Below are 26,692 nucleotides of genomic sequence, written 5' to 3'. Positions count from 1 at the left end.
CTGACTCCATACACAGTTTCAAATGTAGATATGATAGAGCCCAGTAGGCTCAGGAATCTGTACACCAGTTGATTGACAGTTGAGAGGTGAGACCAAAGAACCAAAGCTCAACCCCCGCAAGCACAAATAGGTGAGTACACACACACACACACACACACACACACAGGAAGCAGCCCGTAACAGCTGTTTAAATCCAGGTACCTATTTACTGCTAGGTAACAGGAACAACAGGGTGAAAGAAACTGCCCAGTTTCGTTTCTGCCATCACCGGAGGATCGAACACGGACGCTAGGATTACGAGTTGAGAGCACTGTCTACTCAGCTGTCTGGCCCCGTAGTGCGTGTACTCGTCAAAAACATAATTTGGGAGAGGATAGGGAAAGGAATGATGCTTCCTGGGTTGGGGAGTTGGTGTGGGGTTAGTCACTTGGTGGCCTTGGACCTGTGGAGGAGGGGGGGGGGGAAGGGGCGGGGGGAGTTGCCAGTTATGAATTTAATGATTGAATTTGTTAAGATAGGGTATTTATGTAAAAGACGTTGTGAAGAGATAGAAACAAAAGTGTTCCTGACTGCTGTAAGGTAGTGAGTAATTGACTTGTATGTTAGGAAAATAAATGCTTACTAGAAAATTACCTTTTCTTTGAAAAAGTTATTTTACAAAATAAGTACAAGTTACTTTGTAAACAAAATATGATTATTTTCCTTTAATAAACACACATGAGCTCAAATGGTCCTCGGGAGTCAGAGAGATTGAGAATGAACAGCAAAATAGTAACAAAAAATGAGACAATGATGGGATACTATGTAATTCAAACATAAACCTGGAAAGTATGTAAATTACAGTACCACTAAACACGCGTACACGTTAATATGTCAATCAATTTACATAAATAAACATTCACTAATATGTTCCTTTAACAATGGACACATAGATAATTACCATACACGTGTCAGTCCAATTGCAGGTACACATAGACACACATAGCTGCACTTGTCTGTCGCGCCTGACAATAGTAAACATGTAACAAAAAATGTGACAATGATGGGACACTATGTCATTCAAACGTACACACGCTAACATTATAAATTACAGTAACACTAAACACACGTACATGTATATATGTCATTCAATTTACATAAAAAAACGTTCACTAATATGTTCCTTTTACAATTAACACACAGATAATTACCGTACACATGTCAGTCCAATTGCAGGTACACATAAAAACACATAGCTGCACTTGTCTGCCGCTCCTGACAATAGTATACATAGGTATACACACAAAACAGTCCTTTATCAACTAATGTATATGTGTGTGTGTGTGTATTTATTCCTTGTATTTACTATTTTTGTCTGCAAAATCGAGTTATTAGCTCTTGGACCCCGCCTTTCTAACAAATGTATTTATCCTCTTTTATATCAACTACCTTGAGGTTACCTTGAGGTGCTTCCGGGGCTTAGCGTCCCCGCAGCCCGGTCGTCGACCAGGCCTCCTGGTTGCCGTTCTGATCAACCAGGCTGTTGGACGCGGCTGCTCGCAGCCTGACGTACGAGTCACAGCCTGGTTGATCAGGTATCCTTTGGAGGTTTATTTATAAACTACATTTATTTCTCACTAACACACACACACACACACGCGCGCACACACACACACACACAGTGGAAACAGGAGGCCAGACACAGGATTCAGAATAGGAGATGAAGAACTTAATGAAACGGACTGAGAGAAAGATCTAGGAGTTGATATCACACCAAACCTGTCTCCTGAAGCCCACATAAAAAGAATAACGTCTGCGGCATATGCGGGACTGCCTAACATCAGAACAGCTTTCAGGAACCTGTGTAAGGAATCATTCAGAATCTTGTACACCACATATGTAAGACCAATCCTGGAGTATGCGGCTCCAGCATGGAGCCCGTATCTTGTCAAGCACAAGATGAAGCAGGAAAAAGTCCAAAGGTATGCCACTAGACTAGTCCCAGAACTAAGAGGCATACGTTACGAGGAAAGGCTGCGGGAAAAGCACCTTGCGACACTGGAAGACAGAAGAGTAAGGGGAGACATGATCACAACCTACACAACCCTCAGAGGAATCGACCGCGTAAACAAGGATAAACTATTCAACACTGGTGGGACGCAAACAAGGGGACACAGATGGAAACTGAGTACTCACATGAGCCACAGAGACGTTAGAAGGAACTTTTTCAGTGTTAGAGTAGTTAACGGATGGAATGCATTAGGCAGTGATGTGGTGGAGGCTGACTCCATACACAGTTTCAAATGTAGATATGATAGAGCCCAGTAGGCTCAGGAATCTGTACACCAGTTGATTGACAGTTGAGAGGTGAGACCAAAGAACCAAAGCTCAACCCCCGCAAGCACAAATAGGTGAGTACACACACACACACACACACACAGGAAGCACACCAGCGTAACAGCTGTTTAAATCCAGGTACCTATTTACTGCTAGGTAACAGGAACAACAGGGTGAAAGAAACTGCCCAGTTTCGTTTCTGCCATCACCGGAGGATCGAACACGGACGCTAGGATTACGAGTTGAGAGCACTGTCTACTCAGCTGTCTGGCCCCGTAGTGCGTGTACTCGTCAAAAACATAATTTGGGAGAGGATAGGGAAAGGAATGATGCTTCCTGGGTTGGGGGGTTGGTGGGGGGTTAGTCACTTGGTGGCCTTGGACCTGGGGGGGGGGGGGGGGGGAAGGGGCGGGGGGAGTTGCCAGTTATGAATTTAATGATTGAATTTGTTAAGATAGGGTATTTATGTAAAAGACGTTGTGAAGAGATAGAAACAAAAGTGTTCCTGACTGCTGTAAGGTAGTGAGTAATTGACTTGTATGTTAGGAAAATAAATTGCTTACTTAGAAATTACCTTTTCTTTGGAAAAGTTATTTTTACAAATAAGTACAAGTACTTTGTAAACAAAATATGATTATTTTCCTTTAATAAACACACATGAGCTCAAATGGTCCTCGGGAGTCAGAGAGATTGAGAATGAACAGCAAAATAGTAACAAAAAATGAGACAATGATGGGATTACTATGTAATTCAAACATAAACCTGGAAAGTATGTAAATTACAGTACCACTAAACACGCGTACACGTTAATATGTCAATCAATTTACATAAATAAACATTCACTAATATGTTCCTTTAACAATGGACACAATAGATAATTACCATACACGTGTCAGTCCAATTGCAGGTACACATAGACACACATAGCTGCACTTTGTCTGTCGCGCCTGACAATAGTAAACATGTAACAAAAAATGTGACAATGATGGGACACTATGTCATTCAAACGTACACACGCTAACATTATAAATTACAGTAACACTAAACACACGTACCATGTATATATGTCATTCAATTTACATAAAAAAACGTTCACTAATATGTTCCTTTACAATTAACACACAGATAATTACCGTACACATGTCAGTCCAATTGCAGGTACACATAAAAACACATAGCTGCACTTGTCTGCCGCTCCTGACAATAGTATACATAGGTATACACACAAAACAGTCCTTTATCAACTAATGGTATGTGTGTGTGTGTGTATTTATTCCTTGTATTTACTATTTTTGTCTGCAAAATCGAGTTATTAGCTCTTGGACCCCGCCTTTCTAACAAATGTATTTATCCTCTTTTATATCAACTACCTTGAGGTTACCTTGAGTGCTTCCGGGGCTTAGCGTCCCCGCAGCCCGGTCGTCGACCAGGCCTCCTGGTTGCCGTTCTGATTCAACCAGGCTGTTTGGACGCGGCTGCTCGCAGCCTGACGTACGAGTCAACAGCCTGGTTGATCAGGTATCCTTGGAGGTTTATTTATAAACTACATTTATTTCTCACTAACACACACACACACACACACGCGCGCACACACACACACACACAGTGGAAACAGGAGGCCAGACACAGGATTCAGAATAGGAGATGAAGAACTTAATGAAACGGACTGAGAGAAAGATCTAGGAGTTGATATCACACCAAACCTGTCTCCTGAAGCCCACATAAAAGAATAACGTCTGGCGGCATATGCGGGACTGCCTAACATCAGAACAGCCTTTCAGGAACCTGTGTAAGGAATCATTCAGAATCTTGTACCACCACATATGTAAGACCACTCCTGGAGTATGCAGGCCCCAGCATGGAGCCCGTATCTTGTCAAGCACAAGATGAAGCAGGAAAAAGTCCAAAGGTATGCCACTAGACTAGTCCCAGAACTAAGAGGCTAACGTCTACGAGGAAAGCTGCGGGGGAAAAGCACCTTGCGACACTGGAAGACAGAAGAGTAAGGGGAGACATGATCACAACCTACACAACCCTCAGAGGAATCGACCGCGTAAACAAGGATAAACTATTCAACACTGGTGGGACGCAAACAAGGGGACACAGATGGAAACTGAGTCACTCACATGAGCCACAGAGACGTTAGAAGGAACTTTTTTCAGTGTCTAGTAGTTAAACGGAATGGAATGCATTAGGCAGTGATGTGGTGGAGGCTGACTCCATACACAGTTTCAAATGTAGATATGATAGAGCCCCAGTAGGCTCAGGAAATCTGTACACCAGTTGATTGACAGTTGAGAGGTGAGACCAAAGAACCAAAGCTCAACCCCCGCAAGCACAAATAGGTGAGTACACACCCACACACACACACCCACACAGGAAGCAAGCCCGTAACAGCTGTTTAAATCCCAGGTACCTATTTACTGTCTAGGTAACAGGAACAACCAGGGTGAAAAGGAACACTGCCCAGTTTCGTATTCTGCCATCACGGCGGATTCGAAACACGGACGCTAGGATTACGAGTTGAGAGCACTGTCTACTCAGCTGGTCAGGCCCCGTAGTGCGTGTACTCGTCAAAAACATAATTTGGGAGAGGATAGGGAAAGGAATGATGCTTCCTGGGTTGGGGAGTGGTGTGGGGTTAGTCACTTGGTGGCCTTGGACCTGTGGAGGAGGGGGGGGGAAGGGGGCGGGGGGAGTGCCAGTTATGAATTTAATGATTGAATTTGTTAAGATAGGGTGATTTATGTAAAAGGACGTTGTGAAGAGATAGAAACAAAAGTGTTCCTAGACTGCTGTAAGGTAGTGAGTAATTGACTTGTATGTTAGGAAAATAAATGGCTTACTAGAAAATTACCTTTTCTTTGAAAAAGTTATTTTACAAAATAAGTACAAGTTACTTTGTAAACAAAATATGATTATTTTCCTTTAATAAACACACATGAGCTCAAATGGTCCTCGGGAGTCAGAGAGATTGAGAATGAAACAGCAAAATAGTAACAAAAAAAATGAGACAATGATGGGATACTATGTAATTCAAACATAAACCTGGAAAGTATGTAAATTACAGTACCACTAAACACGCGTACACGTTAATATGTCAATCAATTTACATAAATAAACATTCACTAATATGTTCCTTTAACAATGGACACATAGATAATTACCATACACGTGTCAGTCCAATTGCAGGTACACATAGACACACATAGCTGCACTTGTCTGTCGCGCCTGACAATAGTAAACATGTAACAAAAATGTGACAATGATGGGACACTATGTCATTCAAACGTACACACGCTAACATTATAAATTACAGTAACACTAAACACACGTACATGTATACTATGTCATTCAATTTCATAAAAAAACGTTCACTAATATGTTCCTTTTACAATTAACACACAGATAATTACCGTACACATGTCAGTCCAATTGCAGGTACACATAAAAACACATAGGCTGCACTTGTCTGCCGCTCCTGACAATAGTATACATAGGTATACACACAAAACAGTCCTTTATCAACTAATGTATAGTGTGTGTGTGTGTGTATTTATTCCTTGTATTTACTATTTTTGTCTGCAAAATCGAGTTATTAGCTCTTGGACCCCGCCTTTCTAACAAAATGTATTTATCCTCTTTTATATCAACTACCTTGAGGTTACCTTGAGGTGCTTCCGGGGCTTAGCGTCCCCGCAGCCCGGTCGTCGACCAGGCCTCCTGGTTGCCGTTCTGATCTAACCAGGCTGTTGGACGCGGCTGCTCGCAGCCTGACGTACGAGTCACAGCCTGGTTGATCAGGTATCCTTTGGCAGGTTTATTTATAAAACTACATTTATTCTCACTAACACACACACACACACACACACGCACACACACACACACACCACAGTGGAAACAGGAGGCCAGACACAGGATTACAGAATAGGAGATGAAGAACTTAATGAAACGGACTGAGAGAAAGATCTAGGAGTTGATATCACACCAAACCTGTCTCCTGAAGCCCACATAAAAAGAATAACGTCTGCGGCATATGCGGGACTGCCTAACATCAGAACAGCCTTCAGGGAACCTGTGTCTAAGGAATCATTCAGAATCTTGTACACCACATATGTAAGACCAATCCTGGAGTATGCGGCCCCAGCATGGAGCCCGTATCTTGTCAAGCACAAGATGAAGCAGTGAAAAAGTCCAAAGGTATGCCACTAGACTAGTCCCAGAACTAAGAGGCATACGTTACGAGGAAAGGCTGCGGGAAAAGCACCTTGCGACACTGGAAGACAAGAAGAGTAAGGGGAGACATGATCACAACCTACACAACCCTCAGAGGAATTCGACCGCGGTAAACAAGGATAAACTATTCAACACTGGTGGGACGCAAACAAGGGGACACAGATGGAAACTGAGTACTCACATGAGCCACAGAGACGTTTAGAAGGAACTTTTTCAGTGTCAGAGTAGTTAACGGATGGAATGCATTAGGCAGTGATGTGGTGGGAGGCTGAACTCCATACACAGTTTCAAATGTAGATATGATAGAGCCAGTAGGCTCAGGAATCTGTACACCAGTTGATTGACAGTTGAGAGGTGAGACCAAAGAACCAAAGCTCAACCCCCGCAAGCACCAAATAGGTGAGTACACACACACACACACCACACACACACACAGGAAGCAGCCCGTAACAGCCTGTTTAAATCCCAGGTACCTATTTTACTGCTAGGTAACAGGAACAACAGGGTGAAAGAAACTGCCCAGTTTCGTTTCTGCCATCACCGGAGGATCGAACACGGACGCTAGGATTACGAGTTGAGAGCACTGTCTACTCAGCTGTCAGGCCCGTAGTGCGTTTGGTGTACTCGTTCAAAAACATAATTTGGGAGAGGATAGGGAAAAGGAATGATGCTTCCTGGGTTGGGGAGTTGGTGTGGGGTTAGTCCACTTGGTGGCCTTGGACCTGTGGAGGAGGGGGGGGGGGGAAGGGCGGGGGGAGTTGCCAGTTATGAATTTAATGATTGAATTTGTTAAGATAGGGTATTTATGTAAAAGACGTTGTGAAGAGATAGAAACAAAAGTGTTCCTGACTGCTGTAAGGTAGTGAGTAATTGACTTGTATTTAGGAAAATAAATGCTTACTAGAAAATTACCTTTTCTTTGAAAAAGTTATTTTGCAAAATAAGTACAAGTTACTTTGTAAACAAAATATGAATTATTTTCCTTTAATAAACACACATGAGCTCAAATGGTCCTCGGGAGTCAGAGAGATTGAGAATAAACAGCAAAATAGTAACAAAAATGAGACAATGATGGGATACTATGTAATTCAAACATAAACCTGGAAAGTATGTAAATTACAGTACCACTAAACACGCGTACACGTTAATATGTCAATGAATTTACATAAATAAACATTCACTAATATGTTCCTTTAACAATGGACACATAGATAATTACCATACACGTGTCAGTCCAATTGCAGGTACACATAGACACACATAGCTGCACTTATCTGTCGCGCCTGACAATAGTAACATGTAATAAAAAATGTGACAATGATGGGACACTATGTCATTCAACGTACACACGCTAACATTATAAATTACAGTAACACTAAACACACGTACATGTATATATGTCATTCAATTTACATAAAAAAAACGTTCACTAATATGTTCCTTTTACAATTAACACACAGATAATTACCGTACACATGTCAGTCCAATTGCAGGTACACATAAAAAACACATGGCTGCACTTGTCTGCCGCTCCTGACAATAGTATACATAGGTATACACACAAAACAGTCCTTTATCAACTAATGTATGTGTGTGTGTGTGTGTATTTATTCCTTGTATTTACTATTTTTGTCTGCAAAATCGAGTTATTAGCTCTTGGACCCCGCCTTTCTACAAATGTATTTATCCTCTTTTATATCAACTACCTTGAGGTTACCTTGAGGTGCTTCCGGGGCTTAGCGTCCCCGCAGCCCGGTCGTCGACCAGGCCTCCTGGTTGCCGGACTGATCAACCAGGCTGTTGGACGCGGCTGCTCGCAGCCTGACGTACGAGTCACAGCCTGGTTGATCAGGTATCCTTTGGAGGTTTATTTATAAACTACATTTATTTCTCACTAACACACACACACACACACACACGCACACACACACACACACACACACACACAGTGGAAACAGGAGGCCAGACACAGGATACAGAATAGGAGATGAAGAACTTAATGAAACGGACTGAGAGAAAGATCTAGGAGTTGATATCACACCAAACCTGTCTCCTGAAGCCACATAAAAGAATAACGTCTGCGGCATATGCGGGACTGCTTAACATCAGAACAGCCTTCAGGAACCTGTGTAAGGAATCATTCAGAATCTTGTACACCAAATATGTAAGACCAATCCTGGAGTATGCGGCCCCAGCATGGAGCCCGTATCTTGTCAAGCACAAGATGAAGCAGGAAAAAGTCCAAAGGTATGCCACTAGACTAGTCCCAGAACTAAGAGGCATACGTTACGAGGAAAGGCTGCGGGAAAAGCACCTTGCGACACTGGAAGACAGAAGAGTAAGGGCAGACATGATCACAACCTACACAACCCTCAGAGGAATCGACCGCGTAAACAAGGATAAACAACACTGGTGGGACGCAAACAAGGGGACACAGATGGAAACTGAGTACTCACATGAGCCACAGAGACGTTAGAAGGAACTTTTTCAGTGTCAGAGTAGTTAACGGATGGAATGCATTAGGCAGTGATGTGGTGGAGGCTGACTCCATACACAGTTTCAAATGTAGATATGATAGAGCCCAGTAGGCTCAGGAATCTGTACACCAGTTGATTGACAGTTGAGAGGTGAGACCAAAGAACCAAAGCTCAACCCCCGCAAGCACAAATAGGTGAGTACACACACACACACACACACACACACACACACACACACACACACACACACACACACACACACACACACACAGGAAGCAGCCCGTAACAGCTGTTTAAATCCAGGTACCTATTTACTGCTAGGTAACAGGAACAACAGGGTGAAAGAAACTGCCCAGTTTCGTTTCTGCCATCACCGGAGGATCGAACACGGACGCTAGGATTACGAGTTGAGAGCACTGTCTACTCAGCTGTCTGGCCCCGTAGTGCGTGTACTCGTCAAAAACATAATTTGGGAGAGGATAGGGAAAGGAATGATGCTTCCTGGGTTGGGGAGTTGGTGTGGGGTTAGTCACTTGGTGGCCTTGGACCTGTGGAGGAGGGGGGGGGGAAGGGGCGGGGGGAGTTGCCAGTTATGAATTTAATGATTGAATTTGTTAAGATAGGGTATTTATGTAAAAGACGTTGTGAAGAGATAGAAACAAAAGTGTTCCTGACTGCTGTAAGGTAGTGAGTAATTGACTTGTATGTTAGGAAAATAAATGCTTACTAGAAAATTACCTTTTCTTTGAAAAAGTTATTTTACAAAATAAGTACAAGTTACTTTGTAAACAAAATATGATTATTTTCCTTTAATAAACACACATGAGCTCAAATGGTCCTCGGGAGTCAGAGAGATTGAGAATGAACAGCAAAATAGTAACAAAAAATGAGACAATGATGGGATACTATGTAATTCAAACATAAACCTGGAAAGTATGTAAATTACAGTACCACTAAACACGCGTACACGTTAATATGTCAATCAATTTACATAAATAAACATTCACTAATATGTTCCTTTAACAATGGACACATAGATAATTACCATACACGTGTCAGTCCAATTGCAGGTACACATAGACACACATAGCTGCACTTATCTGTCGCGCCTGACAATAGTAAACATGTAATAAAAAATGTGACAATGATGGGACACTATGTCATTCAAACGTACACACGCTAACATTATAAATTACAGTAACACTAAACACACGTACATGTATATATGTCATTCAATTTACATAAAAAAACGTTCACTAATATGTTCCTTTTACAATTAACACACAGATAATTACCGTACACATGTCAGTCCAATTGCAGGTACACATAAAAACACATGGCTGCACTTGTCTGCCGCTCCTGACAATAGTATACATAGGTATACACACAAAACAGTCCTTTATCAACTAATGTATGTGTGTGTGTGTGTGTATTTATTCCTTGTATTTACTATTTTTGTCTGCAAAATCGAGTTATTAGCTCTTGGACCCCCGCCTTTCTAACAAATGTATTTATCCTCTTTTATATCAACTACCTTGAGGTTACCTTGAGGTGCTTCCGGGGCTTAGCGTCCCCGCAGCCCGGTCGTCGACCAGGCCTCCTGGTTGCCGTACTGATCAACCAGGCTGTTGGACGCGGCTGCTCGCAGCCTGACGTACGGAGTCACAGCCTGGTTGATCAGGTATCCTTTGGAGGTTTATTTATAAACTACATTTATTTCTCACTAACACACACCACACACACACACACGCCACACACACACACACACACACAGTGGAAACAGGAGGCCAGACACAGGATACAGAATAGGAGATGAAGAACTTAATGAAACGGACTGAGAGAAAGATCTAGGAGTTGATATCACACCAAACCTGTCTCCTGAAGCCCACATAAAAAGAATAACGTCTGCGGCATATGCGGGACTGCTAACATCAGAACAGCTTCAGGAACCTGTGTAAGGAATCATTCAGAATCTTGTACACCACATATGTAAGACCAATCCTGGAGTATGCGGCCCAGCATGGAGCCCGTATCTTGTCAAGCACAAGATGAAGCAGGAAAAAGTCCAAAGGTATGCCACTAGACTAGTGCCCAGAACTAAGAGGCATACGTTACGAGGAAAGCTGCGGGAAAAGCAACCTTGCGACCTGGAAGACAGAAGAGTAAGGGGAGACATGATCACAACCTACACAAACCCCAGAGGAATCGACCGCGTAAACAAGGATAAACTATTCAAGCACTGGTGGGACGCAAAACAGGGGACACAGATGAAACTGAGTACTCACATGAGCCACAGAGACGTTAGAAGGAACTTTTTCAGTGTCAGAGTAGTTAACGGATGGAATGCATTAGGCAGTTGATGTGGTGGAGGCTGACTCCATACACAGTTTCAATGTAGATATGATAGCCCCAGTAGGCTCAGGAATCTGTACACCAGTTGATTGACAGTTGAAGAGGTTAGGACCCAAAGAACCAAAGCTCAACCCCCCAGCACAATAGGTGATTACACACCACACGACACAGCACACAAAAGTCTCACCAGACTACACACACACACACCAAACCACACCACACACCACAGGAAGCAGCCCGTAACAGCTGTTTAAATCCTAGGTACCTATTTACTGCTAGGTAACCAGGAACAACAGGGTGAAAGAAACTGCCCAGTTTCGTTTCTGCCATCACCGGAGGATCGAACACGGACGCTAGGATTACGAGTTGAGAGCACTGTCTACTCAGCTGTCTGGCCCCGTAGTGCGTGTACTCGTCAAAAACATAATTTGGAGAGGATAGGGAAAGAATGATGCTTCCTGGGTTGGGGAGTTGGTGTGGGGTTAGTCACTTGGTGGCCTTGGACCTGTGGAGGAGGGGGGGGGGAAGGGGCGGGGGGAGTTGCCAGTTATGAATTTTAATGATTGAATTTGTTAAGATAGGGTATTTATGTAAAAGACGTTGATGAAGAGATAGAACAAAAGTGTTCCTGACTGCTGTAAGGTAGTGAGTAATTGACTTGTATGTTAGGAAAATAAATGCTTACTAGAAAATTACCTTTTCTTTGAAAAAGTTATTTTGCAAAATAAGTACAAGTTACTTTGTAAACAAAATATGATTATTTTCCTTTAATAAACACACATGAGCTCAAATGGTCCTCGGGAGTCAGAGAGATTGAGAATAAACAGCAAAATAGTAACAAAAAATGAGACAATGATGGGATACTATGTAATTCAAACATAAACCTGGAAAGTATGTAAATTACAGTACCACTAAACACGCGTACACGTTAATATGTCAATCAATTTACATAAATAAACATTCACTAATATGTTCCTTTAACAATGGACACATAGATAATTACCATACACGTGTCAGTCCAATTGCAGGTACACATAGACACACATAGCTGCACTTAGTCTGTCGCGCCTGACAATAGTAAACATGTAACAAAAATGTGACAATGATGGGACACTATGTCATTCAAACGTACACACGCTAACATTATAATTACAGTAACACTAAACACACGTACATGTATATATGTCATTCAATTTACATAAAAAAAACGTTCACTAATATGTTCCTTTTACAATTAACACACAGATAATTACCGTACACATGTCAGTCCAATTGCAGGTACACATAAAAACACATAGCTGCACTTGTCTGCCGCTCCTGACAATAGTATACATAGGTATACACACAAAACAGTCCTTTATCAACTAATGTATGTGTGTGTGTGTGTGTATTTATTCCTTGTATTTACTATTTTTGTCTGCAAAATCGAGTTATTAGCTCTTGGACCCCGCCTTTCTAACAAATGTATTTATCCTCTTTTATATCAACTACCTTGAGGTTACCTTGAGGTGCTTCCGGGGCTTAGCGTCCCCGCAGCCCGGTCGTCGACCAGGCCTCCTGGTTGCCGTACTGATCAACCAGGCTGTTGGACGCGGCTTGCTCGCAGCCTGACGTACGAGTCACAGCCTGGTTGATCAGGTATCCTTTGGAGGTTTATTTATAAACTACATTTATTTCTCACTAACAACACACACACACACACACGCACACACACACACACACACACAGTGGAAACAGGAGGCCAGACACAGGATACAGAATAGGAGATGAAGAACTTAATGAAACGGACTGAGAGAAAGATCTAGGAGTTGATATCACACCAAACCTGTCTCCTGAAGCCCACATAAAAAGAATAACGTCTGCGGCATATGCGGGACTGCCTAACATCAGAACAGCCTTCAGGAACCTGTGTAAGGAATCATTCAGAATCTTGTACACCACATATGTAAGACCAATCCTGGAGTATGCGGCCCCAGCATGGAGCCCGTATCTTGTCAAGCACAAGATGAAGCAGGAAAAAGTCCAAAGGTATGCCACTAGACTAGTCCCAGAACTAAGAGGCATACGTTACGAGGAAAGGCTGCGGGAAAAGCACCTTGCGACACTGGAAGACAGAAGAGTAAGGGGAGACATGATCACAACCTACACAACCCTCAGAGGAATCGACCGCGTAAACAAGGATAAACTATTCAACACTGGTGGGACGCAAACAAGGGGACACAGATGGAAACTGAGTACTCACATGAGCCACAGAGACGTTAGAAGGAACTTTTTCAGTGTCAGAGTAGTTAACGGATGGAATGCATTAGGCAGTGATGTGGTGGAGGCTGACTCCATACACAGTTTCATATGTAGATATGATAGAGCCCAGTAGGCTCAGGAATCTGTACACCAGTTGATTGACAGTTGAGAGGTGAGACCAAAGAACCAAAGCTCAACCCCCGCAAGCACAAATAGGTGAGTACACACACACACACACACACACACACACACACACACACACACAGACACACACACACACACACAGGACGCAGCCCGTAACAGCTGTTTAAATCCCAGGTACCTATTTACTGCTAGGTAACAGGAACAACAGGGTGAAAGAAACTGCCCAGTTTCGTTTCTGCCATCACCGGAGGATCGAACACGGACGCTAGGATTACGTAGTTGAGAGCGCTGTCTACTCAGCTGTCAGGCCCCGTAGTGCGTGTACTCGTCAAAAACATAATTTGGGAGAGGATAGGGAAAGGAATGATGCTTCCTGGGTTGGGGAGTTGGTGTGGGGTTAGTCACTTGGTGGCCTTGGACCTGTGGAGGAGGGGGGGGGCAGGGGCGGGGGGAGTTGCCAGTTATGAATTTAATGATTGAATTTGTTAAGATAGGGTATTTATGTAAAAAGACGTTGTGAAGAGATAGAAACAAAAGTGTTCCTGACTGCTGTAAGGTAGTGAGTAATTGACTTGTATGTTAGGAAAATAAATGCTTACTAGAAAATTACCTTTTCTTTGAAAAGTTATTTTACAAAATAAGTACAAGTTACTTTGTAAACAAAATATGATTATTTTCCTTTAATAAACACACATGAGCTCAAATGGTCCTCGGGAGTCAGAGAGATTGAGAATGAACAGCAAAATAGTAACAAAAAATGAGACAATGATGGGATACTATGTAATTCAAACATAAACCTGGAAAGTATTGTAAATTACAGTACCACTAAACACGCGTACACGTTAATATGTCAATCAATTTACATAAATAAACATTCACTAATATGTTCCTTTAACAATGGACACATAGATAATTACCATACACGTGTCAGTCCAATTGCAGGTACACATAGCTGCACTTGTCTGTCGCGCCTGACAATAGTAAACATGTAACAAAAAATGTGACAATGATGGGACACTATGTCATTCAAACGTACACACGCTAACATTATAAATTACAGTAACACTAAACACACGTACATGTATATATGTCATTCAATTTACATAAAAAAACGTTCACTAATATGTTCCTTTTACAATTAACACACAGATAATTACCGTACACATGTCAGTCCAATTGCAGGTACACATAAAAACACATAGCTGCACTTGTCTGCCGCTCTGCCAATAGTATACATAGGTATACACACAAAACAGTCCTTTATCAACTAATATATGTGTGTGTGTGTGTGTATTTATTCCTTGTATTTACTATTTTTGTCTGCAAAATCGAGTTATTAGCTCTTGGACCCCGCCTTTCTAACAAATGTATTTATCCTCTTTTATATCAACTACCTTGAGGTTACCTTGAGGTGCTTCCGGGGCTTAGCGTCCCCGCAGCCCGGTCGTCGACCAGGCCTCCTGGTTGCCGGACTGATCAACCAGGCTGTTGGACACGGCTGCTCGCAGCCTGACGTACGAGTCACAGCCTGGTTGATCAGGTATCCTTTGGAGGTTTATTTATAAACTACATTTATTTCTCACTAACACACACACACACCACACACACACGCCACACACACACACACCACACACAGTGGAAAACAGGAGGCCAGACACAGGATACAGAATAGGAGATGAAGAACTTAATGAAACGGACTGAGAGAAAGATCTAGGAGTTGATATCACACCAACCTGTCTCCTGAAGCCCACATAAAAAGAATAACGTCTGCGGCATATGCGGGACTGCCTAACATCAGAACAGCCTTCAGGAACCTGTGTAAGGAATCATTCAGAATCTTGTACACCACATATGTAAGACCAATCCTGGAGTATGCGGCCCCAGCATGGAGCCCGTATCTTGTCAAGCACAAGATGAAGCAGGAAAAAGTCAAAGGTATGCCACTAGACTAGTCCCAGAACTAAGAGGCATACGTTACGAGGAAAGGCTGCGGGAAAAGCACCTTGCGACACTGGAAGACAGAAGAGTAAGGGGAGACATGATCACAACCTACACAACCCTCAGAGGAATCGACCGCGTAAACAAGGATAAAACTATTCAACACTGGTGGGACGCAAACAAGGGGACACAGATGGAAACTGAGTACTCACATGAGCCACAGAGACGTTAGAAGGAACTTTTTCAGTGTCAGAGTAGTTAACGGATGGAATGCATTAGGCAGTGATGTGGTGGAGGCTGACTCCATACACAGTTTCAAATGTAGATATGATAGAGCCCAGTAGGCTCAGGAATCTGTACACCAGTTGATTGACAGTTGAGAGGTGAGACCAAAGAACCAAAGCTCAACCCCCGCAAGCACAAATAGGTGAGTCACACACACACACACACACACACACACACACACACACACACACACACACACACACACACACACACAGGAAGCAGCCCGTAACAGCTGTTTAAATCCAGGTACCTATTTACTGCTAGGTAACAGGAACAACAGGGTGAAAGAAACTGCCCAGTTTCGTTTCTGCCATCACCGGAGGATCGAACACGGACGCTAGGATTACGAGTTGAGAGCACTGTCTACTCAGCTGTCTGGCCCCGTAGTGCGTGTACTCGTCAAAAACATAATTTGGGAGAGGATAGGGAAAGGAATGATGCTTCCTGGGTTGGGGAGTTGGTGTGGGGTTAGTCACTTGGTGGCCTTGGACCTGTGGAGGAGGGGGGGGGGAAGGGGCGGGGGGAGTTGCCAGTTATGAATTTAATGATTGAATTTGTTAAGATAGGGTATTTATGTAAAAGACGTTGTGAAGAGATAGAAACAAAAGTGTTCCTGACTGCTGTAAGGTAGTGAGTAATTGACTTGTATGTTAGGAAAAATAAATGCTTACTAGAAAATTACCTTTTCTTTGAAAAAGTTATTTTGCAAAATAAGTACAAGTTACTTTGTAAACAAAATATGATTATTTTCCTTTAATAAACACACATGAGCTTCAAATGGTCCTCGGGAGTCAGAGAGATTGAGAATGAAACAGCAAAATAGTAACAAAAAAATGAGACAATGATGGGATACTATGTAATTCAAACATAAACCTGGAAAGTATGTAAATTACAGTACCACTAAACACGCGTACACGTTAATATGTCAATCAATTTACATAAATAAACATTCACTAATATGTTCCTTTAACAATGGACACATAGATAATTACCATACACGTGTCAGTCCAATTGCAGGTACACATAGACACACATAGCTGCACTTGTCTGTCGCGCCTGACAATAATAAACATGTAACAAAAAATGTGACAATGATGGGACACTATGTCATTCAAACGTACACACGCTAACATTATAAATTACAGTAACACTAAACACACGTACATGTATATATGTCATTCAATTTACATAAAAAAACGTTCACTAATATGTTCCTTTTACAATTAACACACAGATAATTACCGTACACATGTCAGTCCAATTACAGGTACACATAAAAACACATAGCTGCACTTGTCTGCCGCTCCTGCCAATAGTATACATAGGTATACACACAAAACAGTCCTTTATCAACTAATATATGTGTGTGTGTGTGTATTTACTCCTTGTATTTACTATTTTTGTCTGCAAAATCGAGTTATTAGCTCTTGGACCCCGCCTTTCTAACAAATGTATTTATCCTCTTTTATATCAACTACCTTGAGGTTACCTTGAGGTGCTTCCGGGGCTTAGCGTCCCCGCAGCCCGGTCGTCGACCAGGCCTCCTGGTGCCGGACTGATCAACCAGGCTGTTGGACACGGCTGCTCGCAGCCTGACGTACGAGTCACAGCCTGGTTGATCAGGTATCCTTTGGAGGTTTATTTATAAACTACATTTATTTCTCACTAACACACACACACACACACACGCACGCACACACACACACACACACACACAGTGGAAACAGGAGGCCAGACACAGGATACAGAATAGGAGATGAAGAACTTAATGAAACGGTCTGAGAGAAAGATCTAGGAGTTGATATCACACCAAACCTGTCCTCCAGAAGCCCACATAAAAAGAATAACGTCTGCGGCATATGCAGGGACTGCCTAACATCAGCAACAGCCTTTCAGGAACCTGTGTAAGGAATCATTCAGAATCTTGTACACCACATATGTAAGACCAATCCTGGAGTATGCGGCCCCAGCATGGAGCCCGTATCTTGTCAAGCACAAGATGAAGCAGGAAAAAGTCCAAAGGTATGCCACTAGACTAGTCCCAGAACTAAGAGGCATACGTTACGAGAAAAGGCTGCGGGAAAAGTACCTTGCGACACTGGAAGACAGAAGAGTAAGGGGAGACATGATCACAACCTACACAACCCTCAGAGGAATCGACCGCGTAAACAAGGATAAACTATTCAACACTGGTGGGACGCAAACAAGGGGACACAGATGGAAACTGAGTACTCACATGAGCCACAGAGACGTTAGAAGGAACTTTTCAGTGTCAGAGTAGTTAACGGATGGAATGCATTAGGCAGTGATGTGGTGGAGGCTGACTCCATACACAGTTTCAAATGTAGATATGATAGAGCCCAGTAGGCTCAGGAATCTGTACACCATTGATTGACAGTTGAGAGGTGAGACCAAAGAACCAAAGCTCAACCCCCGCAAGCACAAATAGGTGAGTACACACACACACACACACACACACACACACACACACACACACACAGGAAGCAGCCCGTAACAGCTGTTTAAATCCCAGGTACCTATTTACTGCTAGGTAACAGGAACAACAGGGTGAAAGAAACTGCCCAGTTTCGTTTCTGCCATCACCGGAGGATCGAACACGGACGCTAGGATTACGAGTTGAGAGCACTGTCTACTCAGCTGTCTGGCCCCGTAGTGCGTGTACTCGTCAAAAACATAATTTGGGAGAGGATAGGGAAAGGAATGATGCTTCCTGGGTTGGGGAGTTGGTGTGGGGTTAGTCACTTGGTGGCCTTGGACCTGTGGAGGAGGGGGGGGGAAGGGGCGGGGGGAGTTGCCAGTTATGAATTTAATGATTGAATTTGTTAAGATAGGGTATTTATGTAAAAGACGTTGTGAAGAGATAGAAACAAAAGTGTTCCTGACTGCTGTAAGGTAGTGAGTAATTGACTTGTATGTTAGGAAAATAAATGCTTACTAGAAAATTACCTTTTCTTTGAAAAAGTTATTTTACAAAATAAGTACAAGTTACTTTGTAAACAAAATATGATTATTTTCCTTTAATAAACACACATGAGCTCAAATGGTCCTCGGGAGTCAGAGAGATTGAGAATGAACAGCAAAATAGTAACAAAAAATGAGACAATGATGGGATACTATGTAATTCAAAACATAAACCTGGAAAGTATGTAAATTACAGTACCACTAAACACGCGTACACGTTAATATGTCAATCAATTTACATAAATAAACATTCACTAATATGTTCCTTTAACAATGGACACATAGATAATTACCATACACGTGTCAGTCCATTGCAGGTACACATAGACACACATAGCTGCACTTGTCTGTCGCGCCTGACAATAGTAAACATGTAACAAAAAATTGTGACAATGATGGGACACTATGTCATTCAAACGTACACACGCTAACATTATAAATTACAGTAACACTAAACACACGTACATGTATATATGTCATTCAATTTACATAAAAAAACGTTCACTAATATGTTCCTTTTACAATTAACACACAGATAATTACCGTACACATGTCAGTCCAATTGCAGGTACACATAAAAACACAGCTGCACTTGTCTGCCGCTCCTGCCAATAGTATACATAGGTATACACACAAAACAGTCCTTTATCAACTAATATATGTGTGTGTGTGTGTGTATTTATTCCTTGTATTTACTATTTTGTCTGCAAAATCGAGTTATTAGCTCTTGGACCCCGCCTTTCTAACAAATGTATTTATCCTCTTTTATATCAACTACCTTGAGGTTACCTTGAGGTGCTTCCGGGGCTTAGCGTCCCCGCAGCCCGGTCGTCGACCAGGCCTCCTGGTTGCCGGACTGATCAACCAGGCTGTTGGACACGGCTGCTCGCAGCCTGACGTACGAGTCACAGCCTGGTTGATCAGGTATCCTTTGGAGGTTTATTTATAAACTACATTTATTTCTCACTAACACACACACACACACACACACGCACACACACACACACACACACACAGTGGAAACAGGAGGCCAGACACAGGATACAGATAGGAGATGAAGAACTTAATGAAACGGACTGAGAGAAAGATCTAGGAGTTGATATCACACCAAACCTGTCTCCTGAAGCCCACATAAAAAGAATAACGTCTGCGGCATATGCGGGACTGCCTAACATCAGAACAGCCTTCAGGAACCTGTGTAAGGAATCATTCAGAATCATGTACACCACATATGTAAGACCAATCCTGGAGTATGCGGCCCCAGCATGGAGCCCGTATCTTGTCAAGCACAAGATGAAGCAGGAAAAAGTCCAAAGGTATGCCACTAGACTAGTCCCAGAACTAAGAGGCATACGTTACGAGGAAAGGCTGCGGGAAAAGCACCTTGCGACACTGGAAGACAGAAGAGTAAGGGGAGACATGATCACAACCTACACAACCCTCAGAGGAATCGACCGCGTAAACAAGGATAAACTATTCAACACTGGTGGGACGCAAACAAGGGGACACAAGATGGAAACTGAGTACTCACATGAGCCACAGAGACGTTAGAAGGAACTTTTTCAGTGTCTAGAGTAGTTAACGGATGGAATGCATTAGGCAGTGATGTGGTGGAGGCTGACTCCATACACAGTTTCAAATGTAGATCTGATAGAGCCCAGTAGGCTCAGGAATCTGTACACCAGTTGATTGACAGTTGAGAGGTGAGACCAAAGAAACCAAAGCTCAACCCCGCAAGCACAAATAGGTGAGTAACACACACACCACACACACACACACACCACACCACAACACACACACACACAACACACACCACAGGAAGCAGCCCGTAACAGCTGTTTAAATCCTATGGTACCTATTTACTGCTAGGTAACAGGAACAACAGGGTGAAAGAAACTGCCCAGTTTCGTTTCTGCCATCCCTGGAGGATCGAACACGGACGCTAGGATTACGAGTTGAGAGCACTGTCTACTCAGCTGTCTGGCCCGTAGTGCGTGTACTCGTCAAAAACATAATTTGGGAGAGGATAGGGGAAAGGAATGATGCTTCCTGGGTTGGGGAGTTGGTGTGGGGTTAGTCACTTGGTGGCCTTGGACCTGTGGAGGAGGGGGAGGGGTAGGGGCGGGGGGAGTTGCCAGTTATGAATTTAATGATTGAATTTGTTAAGATAGGGTATTTATGTAAAAGACGTTGTGAAGAGATAGAAACAAAAGTGTTCCTGACTGCTGTAAGGTAGTGAGTAATTGACTTGTATGTTAGGAAAATAAATGCTTACTAGAAAATTACCTTTTCTTTGAAAAAGTTATTTTACAAAATAAGTACAAGTTACTTTGTAAACAAAATATGATTATTTCCTTTAATAAACACACATGAGCTCAAATGGTCCTCGGGAGTCAGAGAGATTGAGAATGAACAGCAAAATAGTAACAAAAAATGAGACAATGATGGGATACTATGTAATTCAAACATAAACCTGGAAAGTATGTAAATTACAGTACCACTAAACACGCGTACACGTTAATATGTCAATCAATTTACATAAATAAACATTCACTAATATGTTCCTTTAACAATGGACACATAGATAATTACCATACACGTGTCAGTCCAATTGCAGGTACACATAGACACACATAGCTGCACTTGTCTGTCGCGCCTGACAATAGTAACATGTAACAAAAAAATGTGACAATGATGGGACACTATGTCATTCAAACGTACACACGCTAACATTATAAATTACAGTAACACTAAACACACGTACATGTATATATGTCATTCAATTTACATAAAAAAAACGTTCACTAATATGTTCCTTTTACAATTAACACACAGATAATTACCGTACACATGTCAGTCCAATTGCAGGTACACATAAAAACACATAGCTGCACTTGTCTGCCGCTCCTGACAATAGTATACATAGGTATACACACAAAACAGTCCTTTATCAACTAATATATGTGTGTGTGTGTGTGTATTTATTCCTTGTATTTACTATTTTTGTCTGCAAAATCGAGTTATTAGCTCTTGGACCCCCGCCTTTCTAACAAATGTATTTATCCTCTTTTATATCAACTACCTTGAGGTTACCTTGAGGTGCTTCCGGGGCTTAGCGTCCCCGCAGCCCGGTCGTCGACCAGGCCTCCTGGTTGCCGTTCTGATCAACCAGGCTGTTGGACGCGGCTGCTCGCAGCCTGACGTACGAGTCACAGCCTGGTTGATCAGGTATCCTTTGGAGGTTTATTTTATAAACTACATTTATTTCTCACTAACACACACACACACACACACAGCGCGCACACACACACACACACACAGTGGAAACAGGAGGCCAGGACACAGGATACAGAATAGGAGATGAAGAACTTAATGAAACGGACTGAGAGAAAGATCTAGGAGTTGATATCACACCAAACCTGTCTCCTGAAGCCCACATAAAAAGAATAACGTCTGCGGCATATGCGGGACTGCCTAACATCAGAACAGCCTTCAGGAACCTGTGTAAGGAATCATTCAGAATCTTGTACACCACATATGTAAGACCAATCCTGGAGTATGCGGCCCCAGCATGGAGCCCGTATCTTGTCAAGCACAAGATGAAGCAGGAAAAGTCCAAAGGTATGCCACTAGACTAGTCCCAGAACTAAGAGGCATACGTTACGAGGAAAGGCTGCGGGAAAAGCCACCTTGCGACACTGGAAGACAGAAGAGTAAGGGGAGACATGATCACAACCTACACAACCCTCAGAGGAATCGACCGCGTAAACAAGGATAAACTATTCAACACTGGTGGGACGCAAACAAGGGGACACAGATGGAAACTGAGTACTCACATGAGCCACAGAGACGTTAGAAGGAACTTTTTCAGTGTCAGAGTAGTTAACGGATGGAATGCATTAGGCAGTGATGTGGTGGAGGCTGACTCCATACACAGTTTCAAATGTAGATATGATAGAGCCCAGTAGGCTCAGGAATCCTGTACACCAGTTGATTGACAGTTGAGAGGTGAGACCAAAGAACCAAAGCTCAACCCCCGCAAGCACAAATAGGTGAGTACACACACACAACACACACACACACACACACACACACACACACACAGGAAGCAGCCCGTAAACAGCTGTTTAAATCCTAGGTACCTATTTACTGCTAGGTAACAGGAACAACAGGGTGAAAGAACTGCCCAGTTTCGTTTCTGCCATCACCGGAGGATCGAACACGGACGCTAGGATTACGAGTTGAGAGCACTGTCTACTCAGCTGTCTGGCCCCGTAGTGCGTGTACTCGTCAAAAACATAATTTGGGAGAGGATAGGGAAAGGAATGATGCTTCCTGGTTGGGGAGTTGGTGTGGGGTTAGTCACTTGGTGGCCTTGGACCTGTGGAGGAGGGGGGGGGGAGGGGGCGGGGGGAGTTGCCAGTTATGAATTTAATGATTGAATTTGTTAAGATAGGGTATTTATGTAAAAGACGTTGTGAAGAGATAGAAACAAAAGTGTTCCTGACTGCTGTAGGTAGTGAGTAATTGACTTGTATGTTAGGAAAATAAATGCTTACTAAGAAAATTACCTTTTCTTTGAAAAAGTTATTTTACAAAATAAGTACAAGTTACTTTGTAAACAAAATATGATTATTTTCCTTTAATAAACACACATGAGCTCAAATGGTCCTCGGGAGTCAGAGAGATTGAGAATGAACAGCAAAATAGTAACAAAAAATGAGACAATGATGGGATACTATGTAATTCAAACATAAACCTGGAAAGTATGTAAATTACAGTACCACTAAACACGCGTACACGTTAATATGTCAATCAATTTACATAAATAAACATTCACTAATATGTTCCTTTAACAATGGACACTATAGATAATTACCATACACGTGTCAGTCCAATTGCAGGTACACATAGACACACATAGCTGCACTTGTCTGTCGCGCCTGACAATAGTAAACATGTAACAAAAAATGTGACAATGATGGGACACTATGTCATTCAAACGTACACACGCTAACATTATAAATTACAGTAACACTAAACACACGTACATGTATATATGTCATTCAATTTACATAAAAAAACGTTCACTAATATGTTCCTTTTACAATTAACACACAGATAATTACCGTACACATGTCAGTCCAATTGCAAGGTACACATAAAAACACATAGCTGCACTTGTCTGCCGCTCCTGACAATATTATACATAGGTATACACACAAAACAGTCCTTTATCAACTAATGTATAGTGTGTGTGTGTGTGTATTTATTCCTTGTATTTACTATTTTTGTCTGCAAAAATCGAGTTATTAGCTCTTGGACCCCGCCTTTCTAACAAATGTATTTATCCTCTTTATATCAACTACCTTGAGGTTACCTTGAGGTGCTTCCGGGGCTTAGCGTCCCCGCAAGCCCGGTCGTCGACCAGGCCTCCTGGTTGCCGTTCTGATCAACCAGGCTGTTGGACGCGGCTGCTCGCAGCCTGAACGTACGAGTCACAGCCTGGTTGATCAGGTATCCTTTGGAGGTTTATTTATAAACTACATTTATTTCTCACTAACACACACACACACACACAGACGCGCACACAACACACACACACAGTGGAAAGACAGGAGGCCGAGACACAGGATTCAGAATAGGGAGATGAAGAACGTAATGAAACGGACTGAGAGTAAAGATCTAGGAGTTGATATCACACACCCAAACCTGTCCTCCTGAAGCCCACATAACAAAGAATAACGTCTGCGGCATATGCGGGAACTGCCTAACATCAGAACAGCTTTCAGGAACCTGTGTAAGGAATCATTCAGATCTTGTACACCACATATGTAAGACCAATCCTGGAGTATGCGGCTCCAGCATGGAGCCCGTATCTTGTCAAGCACAAGAATGAAGGCAGGAAAAAGTCCAAAGGTATGCCACTAGACTAGTCCCAGAACTAAGAGGCATACGTTACGAGGAAAGGCTGCGGGAAAAGCACCTTGCGACACTGGAAGACAGAAGAGTAAGGGGAGACATGATCACAACCTACACAACCCTCAGAGGAATCGACCGCGTAAACAAGGATAAACTATTCAACACTGGTGGGACGCAAACAAGGGGACACAGATGGAAACTGAGTACTCACATGAGCCACAGAGACGTTAGAAGGAACTTTTTCAGTGTTAGAGTAGTTAACGGATGGAATGCATTAGGCAGTGATGTGGTGGAGGCTGACTCCATACACAGTTTCAAATGTAGATATGATAGAGCCCAGTAGGCTCAGGAATCTGTACACCAGTTGATTGACAGTTGAGAGGTGAGACCAAAGAACCAAAGCTCAACCCCCGCAAGCACAAATAGGTGAGTACACACACACACACACACACACACACACACACACACACACACACACACACACACACACAGGAAGCAGCCCGTAACAGCTGTTTAAATCCAGGTACCTATTTACTGCTAGGTAACAGGAACAACAGGGTGAAAGAAACTGCCCAGTTTCGTTTCTGCCATCACCGGAGGATCGAACACGGACGCTAGGATTACGAGTTGAGAGCACTGTCTACTCAGCTGTCTGGCCCCGTAGTGCGTGTACTCGTCAAAAACATAATTTGGGAGAGGATAGGGAAAGGAATGATGCTTCCTGGGTTGGGGAGTTGGTGTGGGGTTAGTCACTTGGTGGCCTTGGACCTGTGGAGGAGGGGGGGGGGAAGGGGCGGGGGGAGTTGCCAGTTATGAATTTAATGATTGAATTTGTTAAGATAGGGTATTTATGTAAAAGACGTTGTGAAGAGATAGAAACAAAAGTGTTCCTGACTGCTGTAAGGTAGTGAGTAATTGACTTGTATGTTAGGAAAATAAATGCTTACTAGAAAATTACCTTTTCTTTGAAAAAGTTATTTTACAAAATAAGTACAAGTTACTTTGTAAACAAAATATGATTATTTTCCTTTAATAAACACACATGAGCTCAAATGGTCCTCGGGAGTCAGAGAGATTGAGAATGAACAGCAAAATAGTAACAAAAAATGAGACAATGATGGGATACTATGTAATTCAAACATAAACCTGGAAAGTATGTAAATTACAGTACCACTAAACACGCGTACACGTTAATATGTCAATCAATTTACATAAATAAACATTCACTAATATGTTCCTTTAACAATGGACACATAGATAATTACCATACACGTGTCAGTCCAATTGCAGGTACACATAGACACACATAGCTGCACTTGTCTGTCGCGCCTGACAATAGTAAACATGTAACAAAAAATGTGACAATGATGGGACACTATGTCATTCAAACGTACACACGCTAACATTATAAATTACAGTAACACTAAACACACGTACATGTATATATGTCATTCAATTTACATAAAAAAACGTTCACTAATATGTTCCTTTTACAATTAACACACAGATAATTACCGTACACATGTCAGTCCAATTGCAGGTACACATAAAAACACATAGCTGCACTTGTCTGCCGCTCCTGACAATAGTATACATAGGTATACACACAAAACAGTCCTTTATCAACTAATGTATAGTGTGTGTGTGTGTATTTATTCCTTGTATTTACTATTTTTGTCTGCAAAATCGAGTTATTAGCTCTTGGACCCCGCCTTTCTAACAAATGTATTTATCCTCTTTTATATCAACTACCTTGAGGTTACCTTGAGGTGCTTCCGGGGCTTAGCGTCCGCAGCCCG

Source organism: Procambarus clarkii, chromosome 73 (genome assembly GCF_040958095.1).
Source record: "Procambarus clarkii isolate CNS0578487 chromosome 73, FALCON_Pclarkii_2.0, whole genome shotgun sequence".
Lineage (NCBI taxonomy): Eukaryota > Metazoa > Arthropoda > Malacostraca > Decapoda > Cambaridae > Procambarus > Procambarus clarkii.
This window is presented reverse-complemented; position numbering follows the sequence as displayed.